This window comes from Pantherophis guttatus, chromosome 8 (assembly GCF_059756535.1).
Source record: "Pantherophis guttatus breed Tessera chromosome 8, ASM5975653v1, whole genome shotgun sequence".
In the NCBI taxonomy this organism is placed as follows: domain Eukaryota; kingdom Metazoa; phylum Chordata; class Lepidosauria; order Squamata; family Colubridae; genus Pantherophis; species Pantherophis guttatus.
Window position 1 is genome coordinate 1,491,572 of NC_142070.1, and position 11,636 is coordinate 1,503,207.

General features: G+C 51.0%; 1 protein-coding gene across 2 annotated transcripts in view; it reads right to left on the reverse strand.

Annotated features, from left to right (window-relative positions):
- Window positions 1-8,813, reverse strand: part of ADISSP (adipose secreted signaling protein) — a 28,541-nt gene extending 19,728 nt beyond the window's left edge. The window contains exon 1 of one of the 2 annotated variants that reach the window (XM_087874440.1): window positions 8,680-8,813. The gene's annotated coding sequence lies outside the window, so the exon portion shown is untranslated. The remainder of the gene's footprint in view (window positions 1-8,679) is intronic. The other variant, XM_087874441.1, reaches the window with a different exon arrangement.
- Between the last annotated feature and the right edge of the window lie 2,823 nt (window positions 8,814-11,636).

The window sequence follows — 11,636 nt, forward strand, 5'->3', positions numbered from 1 at the left end:
GTCACCAGAATATACAGCATTCCTTAACTAGCACTGATGATGTTATATAGTTGGGTCATGAAACGTCTGCAAGAAAACTACCAAGCTCAGAGGCCACCAAGAACCCACAGTCGTTCTCCTCCTCCTCTGCAAATCCCTCTCCTTCTAGCACTGATGAAGATACCTAGAGGGGTGATGAAACGTCAGCCAGAAAACAAGCGAGCTCAGAGAGCACCAAGGGCCCCCCGGAACAGCCGTGCCCTTCCCGGCTGAGGCTTGGATGAGCTTCTGTGATGGCAGCCTTGCTGGCTGAGGGTGTGTGGAGTGACTGATGCCCCCGTCTATGTTCAGGGATCGAGTTCGAGTCAAGGATGCCTTTCCAAGCTCTTCGTTTTTTTCCACCTGAGGCACGAAGCCAGCTGGGTGACCTTGGGCCAGTCACACAGCCTCGGCCCCAGGAAGGAGGCAATGAAGATTTCCCAAAGGCCAGACAAGGAATAATGGATGGAAACTAATCAAGGAGAGATTCAACCTGGAAATAAGGAGAAATTTCCTGACAATGAGAACAATCAACCAATGGAACAGAAGTTGCCTTCAGAAGTTGTGGGAGCTTCATCCCTGGAGGCTTTCAAGAAGAAACTGGGCTGCCATCTGTCAGAAACGGTGGAGGGTCTCCTGCTTGGGCGGGGGGTTGGACTAGGTGACCTCCAAGGTCCCTTCCCATTCTCTTAATCTGTTTAGGGGGCTGGAGGCTAAAACATAATGAAGAACGGTTGCAGGAATTGGGTATGGCCAGTTTAATGAAAAAGAAAGGACCAGGGAAGACATGATAAACAGTCTTGCAATATTTGGGGGGCTGCCCCAAAGAAGAAGGGGGTCAAATTATTCTCCAAAAACACCCGAAGGCAGGAGGAGAAGAAGCAACGGATGGAAACGAATCGAGGAGAGAAGCAACCTGGAATTAAGGAGAAACTCCCTGATAGTGAGGACAATTAACCTGTGGAACAACTTGCCACTAGAAGTTGTGGGTGCTCCATCAATGGAGGTTTTCAAGAAGAGATCGGACAGCCACTTGTCTGGAATGGTGTAGGGTCTCCTCCCTGGGTGCGGGATGGACTAGAAGACCTCCAAGGTCCCTTCCCACTCTTGTTATTCTGTTATTATTAACTTTGGTGAGTGACATCCAACATTTGGGATGTTCACCGCCGTAAAAGCGATCGCTGCAAACAAACCAAGGTTATGAAATGGAGCCATCCAAGGATATCTTTAATATTTAATTATTAAAATTTATTAATAATTGTTTTTAATGTTTGCATTGTATGTTTTTATCTGGCTGTACACCGCCCTGAGTCCCTCGGGAGAAGGTGCGGTATATAAATTCGAAATAAAATAAATAAAATAAAATAAAATAAATATTTCCCAGCTGGCAAAACAAAAAAAAAAAGAAGAGGGGAAGATTTTTATCTGCATGGGAACGATTCCCTATTTGCAAGAGGCCGAAATAAGCAGCAGCCACGGAGCTAAGAAATCCACCTGCATTTCCAGGGCAGGGAAAACGTTCTGGGGGCTGGGAGTTATGGGGATTGTAGTGCCGGAAAGAAGGGAAATTGCCCCCCAAGCTGATTTCGTGAGCCTTCGCAGGTTCTCCGTCCTGCGCTTTCAGCGGCTACAGAAAATGAAAAGCACAGCTGGTCCTGGACTTACAACGGTTCATTTAGTGACCGAAGTTACAACAGTCCACCCCCCCCCAAAAAAAATGACTCAGGGCCGCGTTTCACACTTAACGACCATTGTGGCATTCCTTACAATCACGTGATCAAAATTCAGAAGGTTGGCAACTGACTTATATTTATGACGGTCGCGGTATCCTGGGGTCACACGGTCCCAGTTTGCGACCGTCTAACCAGCAACGTCAAGGAGGAAGCTGGGTTCACTCAGCAACCTTAACAACTGAAGGTGATTCACTTAGCAACGGTGGCAAGAAAGGTCGTAACATGGGGCAAAACTCACGCAACACATTCCTCAACTTAGCCACAGAAATGTTGGGCTCATTTGTGGCCGTAAGTTGAGGATTGCCTGTTCCATTCCAGACAGCTGGCAGTCCAGTCTCTTCTAAAAAAAAGCGATGGAGCACCCATAACTTCTAGTGGCAAGTCGTTCCGCTGGTTAATTGTTTCTCACTGTCAGGAAGTTTCTCCTTTGTTCTAGGTTGCTTCTCTCCTTGATTAGTTTCCATCCATTGATTCTTGTCCTGCCTTTAAGTGCTTTGGAGAATAGCTTGACTCCCTCTTCTTTGGGGCAGCCCCCCAGATATTGGAAGACTGCTGTCATGTCACCCCTAGTCCTGATACGGAATAACAGAATTGGAAGGGACCTTGGAGGTCTTCTAGTCCAACCCCCTGCTAAGCTAAGTTTACGACTGAGGGAATCCATTCTGCAGGCAGAGATTCCCGTTCGTGTGAACGTTACAATCCAGATGAGATTTCCCGAAGGGACTCTTTCGAGATTCCTCTCTTTTCAGTTCGCTTTCGCAGGGTAGGGTTTTTTTTGTGGGGGGGGTCTTTCTAACAAACACAGCCCAATCCTCGCCCTCCCCGGGGTTCAGTTTTGCCTGCCACAGCAGGAGGCTGTCACTTCCACAAGCCAAGATCAGCAAAACACCCAACCCTCCCTTTACAAGCTTTGAAAGCTGGCCGCCTGCTGAGAAAGAAACTGCGGCTTTAAACTGTGGTTTAAAGGGCCGCTGTTGTTGTTTTTTTAATAAAGAGATGCAGCCACCCAAAAAAAAAGGAATTTAAACGGATCGATTGCATGTTGACTGCACCGTGGAAAGAAGTCTTAAGAGGTAAACCAGGATTAGGGTTTATTTAGACCAGGGGTCTCCAACCTTGGCAACTTGGATCTCAACTCTCAGAATTCCCCAGCCAGCTGAGAGTTGAGGTCCTCCAGGCTTAAAGTTGCCAAGGTTGGAGACCCCTGGTCTAAATAATCAGGTCTGCAAGAAATATGAAAAATATCTTTGAAGAAGAGCAAGAATATCACTGATCGTGTGCAAAAAAATATATTTTTTTTCCCCCGATCCCAGCCAGAAATCCGACGTCTCCGGTGGCTGCAAAAGATTGCAACCAGATTTAAGAGGGTTCGGTTTCTATCAATCCAACAACAAAAAAAATTAACAGTTAGGGTGGATTAACTTGATCCAAAGGGCCAAGGATCTTGCAATAAAGGACGGACGTTCGGAAAAATAATCCAGTCGGTCTGTAGTGCCGTCCGTCGAATCGGGAGGTTTCTTGGAAACGGCTTTTGATGGGAACAGCCCAAACCCCTGAAATGTTTTGAGTTCTGCGCAGAGAAGTAAAAGGCTCCGTTTGAAGACGTCCCCAAAGCTCAGCATTGAAGACTTGAGGTCTCCCCCACCCCCATTTTGGCCAGGAGTAAATGTCACTCCACTCCACTCAAGACGACTTCTCCAGTGATGTGAACAGGGCGATGGGCATGGGCGCTGGGGGGGGGGGAGTGGGAAATGTGCATTGTGCACACAGCTTTTCATGCTCTCCCTGCATTTGGCCTCCTGCTACCCCAGCCTTCCTCTTGCAGTCAGAAGCCTCTTCCAGCCATTTCCCCCATAATAGTAGCAATGCTCCGGGGGGCTGGGGTGGGGTGGGGGGGATATGTCAGTGCCTTGTGTGAATAGCTAAGCAGGGTAGAGAAAGAGGGAGGGAGGAAAGAAGGAAGATAAGGAGAAGGAGGGAGGGAAGGAGGAAGTAAAGGAAGGAAGAAGGGAGAGAGGGAGGAAGATAAGGAGAGGGAGGAGGAAAGAAGGAAGGAAGGTAGGTACAGAGAAGGAGGGAGGGAGGGAGGAAAAATAAGGGGAGGGAAGGAGGAAGTAAAGAAAGGAAGAAGGGAGGGAGGGAGGAAGAAAGGAGAAAGACAGGAGGGAGGAAGAAAGGAAGGAGAAAGAAAAAAGGGAGGAAAGGAAAAGGGAAGGGAAGAAAGAAAGGATAAAGGAGGGAGGGAGGGAGGAAGGAGAAAGAAAAAATGGTGGGAGAGGGAGGGAGGGAGGAAGTAAAGGAAGGAAGGAGAAAGACAGGAGGAAGAAAAGAAGGAAGAAGAGAAAAGGGAGGGAGGGAAGAAGGAAGGAAGAAGACAGAAGGAGGGAGGAAGAAAGGAAGGAAAAAGAGAAAAGGGAGGGAGGGAAGGAAGGAAGGAAGGAAGAAGACAGAAGGAGGGAGGAAGAAAGGAAGGAAGAAGAGAAAAGGGAGGGATGGAAGGAGGAAGGAAGGAAGAAGAGAGAAGGAGGGAGGAAGAAAGGAAGGAGAAAGGGAAAAGGGAGGGAAGAAGGAAGGAAGGAAGAAGAGAAAAGGGAGGGAGGAAAGGAGGAAGGAAGGAAGAAGAGAGAAGGAGGGAGGAAGAAAGGAAGGAGAAAGAGAAAAGAGTGGGAGGGAGGGAGAGAAGGAAGAAAGGAAGCAAGAGAAGCCAGCCCAGGCGAAGGCTCCCCCAGCCAGGTGCTTGTCCAACAGGCTCCCCAAGTCAGAACGCTCGAAACCCCCGCCCGCCCACCCCTCGGAAATGCCAGTGCGCCCACACGGGTGCCCGGGTGGTGACTGGCATCAGGAGGGAGCCTGCTGTCTCTGCCACGGATCCAGAAGGGCACCTTCTGGCACTCCCGTTTTAGACCGACAGCCCTGGGCACCACCTAACACCCCCCCCATGCCCCTCTCCCCGGGGGGGGGGGCTGCTGCAGCCGACCTTCTCCGGCAGCAAAGGGGAACCGGTGTGCCAAAGGCTGAGCCGAGACGGAAAGAATCCTCTGGCACCTGAGTCATTTTATTATTACTGCTCTCCCTCTGACGCCCAACGACTCCGAAAACAGCTAAGCGAGACAGTGACTAAGTTTTGCTCCGTTTTACGACCTTTCTTGCCATCGTTAAGTGAATCTGTTGATAAGTGAGTAACATGGTTGTTAACTGAATCTTGCTTCCCTCACTGACTTTGCTCGTCAGGAGGTCGCAAAAGCGGATCTCGTGACCCCGAGACGCTGCGACCGTCATAAATATGAGTCAGTTGCCAAGCGTTTGAATTTTGATCACGTGACCACAGGAATCGTTGTAAGTCGAGGCCCCCGTCTATACATATCCCAAAGGTGCTTTTCCAAACGCCACTGGATCTTCTTGGGGTTTTGTCTTTTTTTAAAAAAAGGTTTCGCTTCTCATCCAAGAAGCTTCTTCAATTCAACCCTAACCCAGAACTGAAGAAGTTTCCTAGATGAGAAGCGAAACCTTTTCAAAGAAAAACAACCAGGGAAGCCTGTGGAGATTCTCAGTCATCCAGGGTCCTGGTTGTCCCAAAAGTACTTTTTCAAGAGGCCACTGGACTTTCTGGTTTTTCTTTGAAGACCTTTCGCTTCTCATCCAAGAAGCTTCTGCAATTCAACCCTAACCCAGAACTGAAGAAGCTTCCTGGATGAGAAGCGAAACCTTTTCAAGGAAAAACAACCAGGGAAGCCCAGATGCCTTTTGGAAAAAGCATCTTTGGGACAACCAGGAGACCTGGAGGACGAAGACGCTCCAGAGACATCAACATATAAATGAATAAAATTCTTCTGCTTTCTTGTCGTTTGGGGAAATGGGGAGGGTCCCTCAGAGAGTTTGGGGCTCCTGTTTTCCCAGGCAACGTCTTCCGTTCCACGAAGCGGGTCCCACGAGATCATCTCCGCAGGGGCCCCGTCTACGGCGATCGCTCAACGGGTGTCTCTACTCCTCAACTGTCCTCCAGGGCAGAAGAACCATCCCAACTCTGGGGTAAACATGGGGCAGGCTTAGGAAAAAGGAAGGAGAGGACCCTGAGGTCCATCGAATCGGGCCTGGCCTGGAGAAAGCGGCAGGGAGAAACTTCTAGAATGTTCAAGAACGAAGAGACCATGAGAATAATAATAATAATAATAATAATAATAATAATAATAATAATAATAATAATAATAATAATTTTATTATTATTATTATTATTATTATTATTATTATTATTATTATTATTATTATTATTATTATTATTATTATTATTTTATTGTCACTGTACGTGTATACACAGTATACCCATACAACGAAATTCACTTAACACCCAAAGATCAGGTCCAACACACATAACAATCCCCAATTGAAGGACAATTCGCCTGGGGAACTCACCCCCACAAGAAAAAGCAGTGGCCACCACTGGAGGGCTCTCCCAGGGACCTGGCTACTTTCATATGGCGGGGGGGGGGAATGGGGGCTCTTGAAGACCCCCCCCCATGTTGGGGGCAGCGCCAGATGCCAAGCGGCAAGAGAAATGGCACCCAGGATCACTGGATAAGTGAGGGGGGGCAGCATGTCAATTAAATAAAATAAGATAAAAGGCAATAAATAAAATAAAGATACATGAAAAAATCAAGTAATGAAATGAAATAATCAAATGGAATGGAATGGGGGAAAAAAAACAATGAACTGAAATAAACTAATGAAATGAAACAAAATGAAAATGAAATGAAATAACGAAGCAAGTTTAACGAAGCTCATCACTTAGGGCAGTGTTTCTCAAGCTTGGAAGCTTGAAGAGGGGTGGACTTCAACTCCCAGAATCCCCCAGCCAGCAGCGCTGGCTGGGGGATTCTGGGAGTTGAAGTCCACCCCTCTTCAAGCTTCCAAGCTTGAGAAACCCTGGCTTACGGAATTGAAGGCTTCTCCCGCCAACCTGGTGCCTTGGGTGAAGGAGATGAGCTAGGTGCGGGGAAACCCAGTTGCGGTTCTCCTTAGCCATGGATGGCAGCTGGGTGACCTTGGACCAGCCCCACCCGAGACCCAGAAGTCCCAAAATACCTTCTGACCAACCTGCACCAGGTCCCTGGGGTAATGATGCCCCCACCACTGGCCAGTTTGGCACAGGGATTGAAGGGACCAGGCTGGGAACCAGGCGAAGGTGAGTTCTAGTCCCACCTTAGGCAAGAAAACCAGCTGGGTAACTTTATGCCAATCATCAGGCCGTCGTGAGTTCTAGTCCCACCTTAGGCAAGAAAACCAGCTGGGTAACTTTATGCCAATCATCAGGAGACGGTGAGTTCTAGTCCCACCTTAGGCAAGAAAACCAGCTGGGTAACTTTATGCCAATCATCAGGAGACGGTGAGTTCTAGTCCCACCTTAGGCAAGAAAACGAGCTGGGTAACTTTATGCCAATCATCAGGCCGTCGTGAGTTCTAGTCCCACCTTAGGCAAGAAAACCAGCTGGGTAACTTTATGCCAATCACCAGGAGACGATGAGTTCTAGTCCCACCTTAGGCAAGAAAACCAGCTGGGTAACTTTATGCCAATCACCAGGCGATGGTGAGTTCTAGTCCCACCTTAGGCAAGAAAACCAGCTGGGTAACTTTATGCCAATCATCAGGAGACGGTGAGTTCTAGTCCCACATTAGACACCAAAGCCAGCTGGGTGATTTTGAGCTCTCCCTCTTGGTGCAGCTAACCTCACAGGGTTGTTGTTATGGGGAAAACAGGAGGAATTTGCTGCCTTGAGTTATTTATCAAAATAATAAACAGAGGACATACGGCAAATCAATAAACCACAAAACCTTCTCCCTCACCCTATATATAAAGCGCTCCACCAATTTAAATTTATAATAAATTTAAATTTGTAATAAATTTCATCTAGGTTGGATCAAAGTTGTGATATACTCCTTAAAGCTACCCCGCCCCTTCACACACACACTGCCCATCACCCTGGGCCATGCCGGCAGGGCAGGATGGATGTTGTAGTACCAGTTCTGCGGAAGACAGCCCGATCCTTCCCATGGGCATCGGAGGAGCTGCGAAGCCCCTCGCCCTGGCGCCACGAAAGCAGCCATGGGGCTGTTTGTGGAAGGAGGTGGGGAGGGGGCTTTGGGGTCTTGAAAGTGCCTCCCCCCAATCAATCAATCAAATGCACAGCCAATTCTGCTGCCAATCATTCATCCCAACTGTTCCAAGGGCAGATACATTGAATGTGTAAATAAAATGTATATTCTGCAATCCAAGAAGGGGGGGCTGCAGTGGGGAGGGGGGGGGGCACCCAGACCGTCCCAGGGAATTTAAATCCGACAACAAAGCCACACACACCCCCTCCCCCCCCCCCCGCGCTGCATCAATGCACCAAGCTTTGGTTTGGGGAGGCTCAGGCTGCCCCCCCCCACTTTTGTCTGGGGGAGGCTGCGATTGCAGGTTGCAAGAGAGCAGCAGGCCGGGTGGGGCCAGGAAAAAGGGGGCTCCCTCGCCCTCCCTCCCCCCCCTATTAATGCAGCTCCCCTCCCCAAGGCAGAAATCCCAAAGCTCCGCGGGCGCCCGGTTGCAAAAGGAGTGGGGGGGTGGGGGGAAGCCGGGCCGCCTCCCAGCCCCGGAGGCCTCGCGCCCCCTTCCTCAATCCGGGCCGGGGAGCCCCTGCGGGAAAAGCCAGCTGCATTGGAATGGGAAAGGACGGCGCACCACGCGGTGATCCCGGTGATCCCAAGCAGAGGAAGAAAGGCAAGAGACACCCGCCTCGCAGCACCCCCAACCCCGGGTTTTTTAACAAGGGGAAACCGGGGGGGTCCGCTGCCCCCCCCCACACCCCTGGGGCGGCTGGGAGTGATGGGATTTGTAGTCCCCCGTTTAGGAGCCGCGGAGGGAGGGAGGGAGGCGGGGGACGGAGGCTGGGCTCACCTCGCTGCAGCCGGGGAGGGAAAAAGCCGGACGGGAACCGTCTCCGCCGCCGCTCCCGAGCCTCCCGCTCCTCCCGCCGGCCTGGCGCGGGACTCCGGGGCAGCCGAGGCCGGGCAGGCTCCGCAGGGAAGGCGCCGCCCCGCCCCTCGCTTCCCATTGGCCGCGGCAACAAAGAAGCCGCCGCCCCGCCACGCCCACCCACCCCCCTCGCGTGTTTTGATTGGCCGCGGCTGGGTCCGCGCGGGGCTCATGGAGGCTGAGGGCGGGCGGGGGGGGGCGTGGCCCAGGGCGGGCGGCGCAGCCAATGGGAGGGCGGGAAGGAGAGCAACTGTTGCAAAGCGGGCGCGTGGCCGGGAGTTGGCGCTGCGCCGCCTCGAGCGCTCCGGACTGGCCGGGCGGCTTGCAAAAGGAGGGGGGGGGAGGGGAGGGGCAGCTGACTTTCATCTCCAGCCTCTCCCCCCCCCACTGGACTTTCTCTGGGTGGCCCCCACCGCCCTCTCCCCTCTCCCCTCCCCTGGGAAGCCTTTCCCCTCGGTAGCCCTGATGATGTTCCCTAGTTGGGTCATGAGACGTCTGCAAGAGAACCCATAAGCTCCAAGACCACTAAGGATCCCCCCCCTCCACCACCTGTCCTGCACTCTGCGAAGTCCTGATGATGTTCCCTAGTTGGGTCATGAGACGTCTGCAAGAGAACCCATAAGCTCCAAGACCACTAAGGATTCCCCCACTCCACCACCTGTCCTGCACTCTGCAAAGTCCTGATGATGTTCCCTAGTTGGGTCATGAGACGTCTGCAAGAGAACCCATAAGCTCCAAGACCACTAAGGATCCCCCCCCTCCACCACCTGTCCTGCACTCTGCAAAGTCCTGATGATGTTCCCTAGTTGGGCCATGAGACGTCTGCAAGAGAACCCATAAACTCCGAGACCACTAAGGATCCCCCCCCCCTCCACCACCTGTCCTGCACTCTGCAAAGTACTGATGATGTTCCCTAGTTGGGTCATGAGACGTCTGCAAAAAAAGCACCAAGTTCAGGGAACACCGAGGATCCCATAGTCCTCCTCCTCCTCTTCCTCCTCCCTGCAAAGTCCACTCCTCCCGGTAGCACTGATGAGGTTATCTAGTTTGGTCGTGAAATGTCTGCAAGAAAACCAAGCTCAGCTAGGACCCCACAATCAGCAGTGAAATCCTCCCCCCCCCCAGTTCTATCCAGCTCGCCGAACCTGTAGCACCGGTGGCAGGAGGCTCCGCCCACCCACGGGGACGTCATTACCAGGGGTGGGTTCTACTTACTTTTAATACCGGTTTGCAATGGGGCCGTGTGCGTGTGCTCGGTTCGTTCTCTCTCGGGTGCGCTCTTCTGAGCATGTGCAGAAGAATTTTGGTGACGTCAGGGTCGGTGGGCGGGGCCTCCTGCCGGTTTTACTACCGGTTCTATAGAACCGGTGCGAACCGGGGGCAACCCACCACTGGGCATTACGTCCCGTTTTTTTACCTTCTGTTCTGCGCACGCTCCCGTTCCCAAACCCTTAGCGAAGGTAAGTGGATTTTAATTTTGGGCCAAATTTATATATATTTTAATTGTTTTTTAATATTTGTATTTTATGTTTTTTAATTCTGGCTGTACACCGCCCTGAGTCCTCAGGGAGAAGGGCGGTATATAAATTTAAAATAAAATAAAATTAAAAAAAATAACCGCTGCCCACAATCCTCCTCGTCCTCCTGTCCTGCACTCTGCAAACGCCACTCCCTCTTAGCACTGATGGTGTTCCCTAGTTTGGTCATGAAACGTCTTGCAAGAAAACAAGCAAGAGGGCGCCAAGGACTCCTTTCAATTCTGAGCTGCAAATATTCTCTTTTATTGGCCACGTTCAACTGCAAACAGAGTCCGGGGCTTCCCTGAGTTTCCTCCTCTTGCACGAACACCTGCTTGTTGCTGGGGGTGGGCTGGAGGGGTCTCAGGTCCTACTGCTTCTCCGCCCCTGGCTGTGCTGCTGACTTAGGCCTGTTTCAGAGAGCTTTTTCCGCTTCCTGTTATTGCAAAACGTAGAAGCCGTTTGCAATCAAGTGTTTAAAATTCAAAAATACGGCCGTAAGGGGGAAATGTGATGTACACAGCTGTGCTTGGTGGAAGAAAGTGAGGGGGGGGGTTTAGAAGGAAAGGAGGAAGGAAAAAAGCAGGCGGAAGGTAGGAAAGAAAAGAGAAAATAGCGAAGGGAGGAAGACAGGAACAAAGGAAGGGAGGGAGTGGGGAGGGAGGGAGGAAGGAAGAAAAGGAAGGACAGGAGAGAGGGAGGAAGGGAGGACAGGAGAAAGAGGGAGGGAGGATAGGAGAAAGGGAGGAAGGAAGGACAAGAAGGAGGGAGGGAGGGAGGACAGGAGAAAGAGGGAGGGATTATAGGAGAAGGAGGGAGGGAGGAAGGAAGAAAAGGAAGGACAGGAGAGAGGGAGGAAGGGAGGACAGGAAAAAGGGAGGGAGGACAGAAGAAAGGGAGGAAGGAAGGACAAGAGGGAGGGAGGACAGGAGAAAGAGGGAGGGAGTATAGGAGAAAGAGGAAGGGAGGGAAGGAGAAAGGAAGGAAGGGAAAACACAGAGAGGAAAATGGAAGGAAAGAAAGAAAGAACAAGAGAGAGGAAAGTGAGGAAGGAAGGAAGGAAGGAAGGAAGGAAGGAAGGAAGGAAGGAAGGAGAGGTAATGGACTCTGAGAATGACCTCAATGAACAGCAGGCAAAGCCACCAACCAAGACAAGAGTCAGATCAAAGAAGTTTCAGTCCAACGCAGGATTTGGTACCATAAACGAATTGTCTAATCATCTTCTCTGCACTCTGTCATAAGTTTCAACCTCTTTTTTATATCATGGCGACCAAAAGTGAAGGAGGCAGTCAAGACCAAGATTGGTAACCCAGAAGAAGTAGAAGGAGACTGACCAGCTGTGACCTACTCCTGCCCCCACCC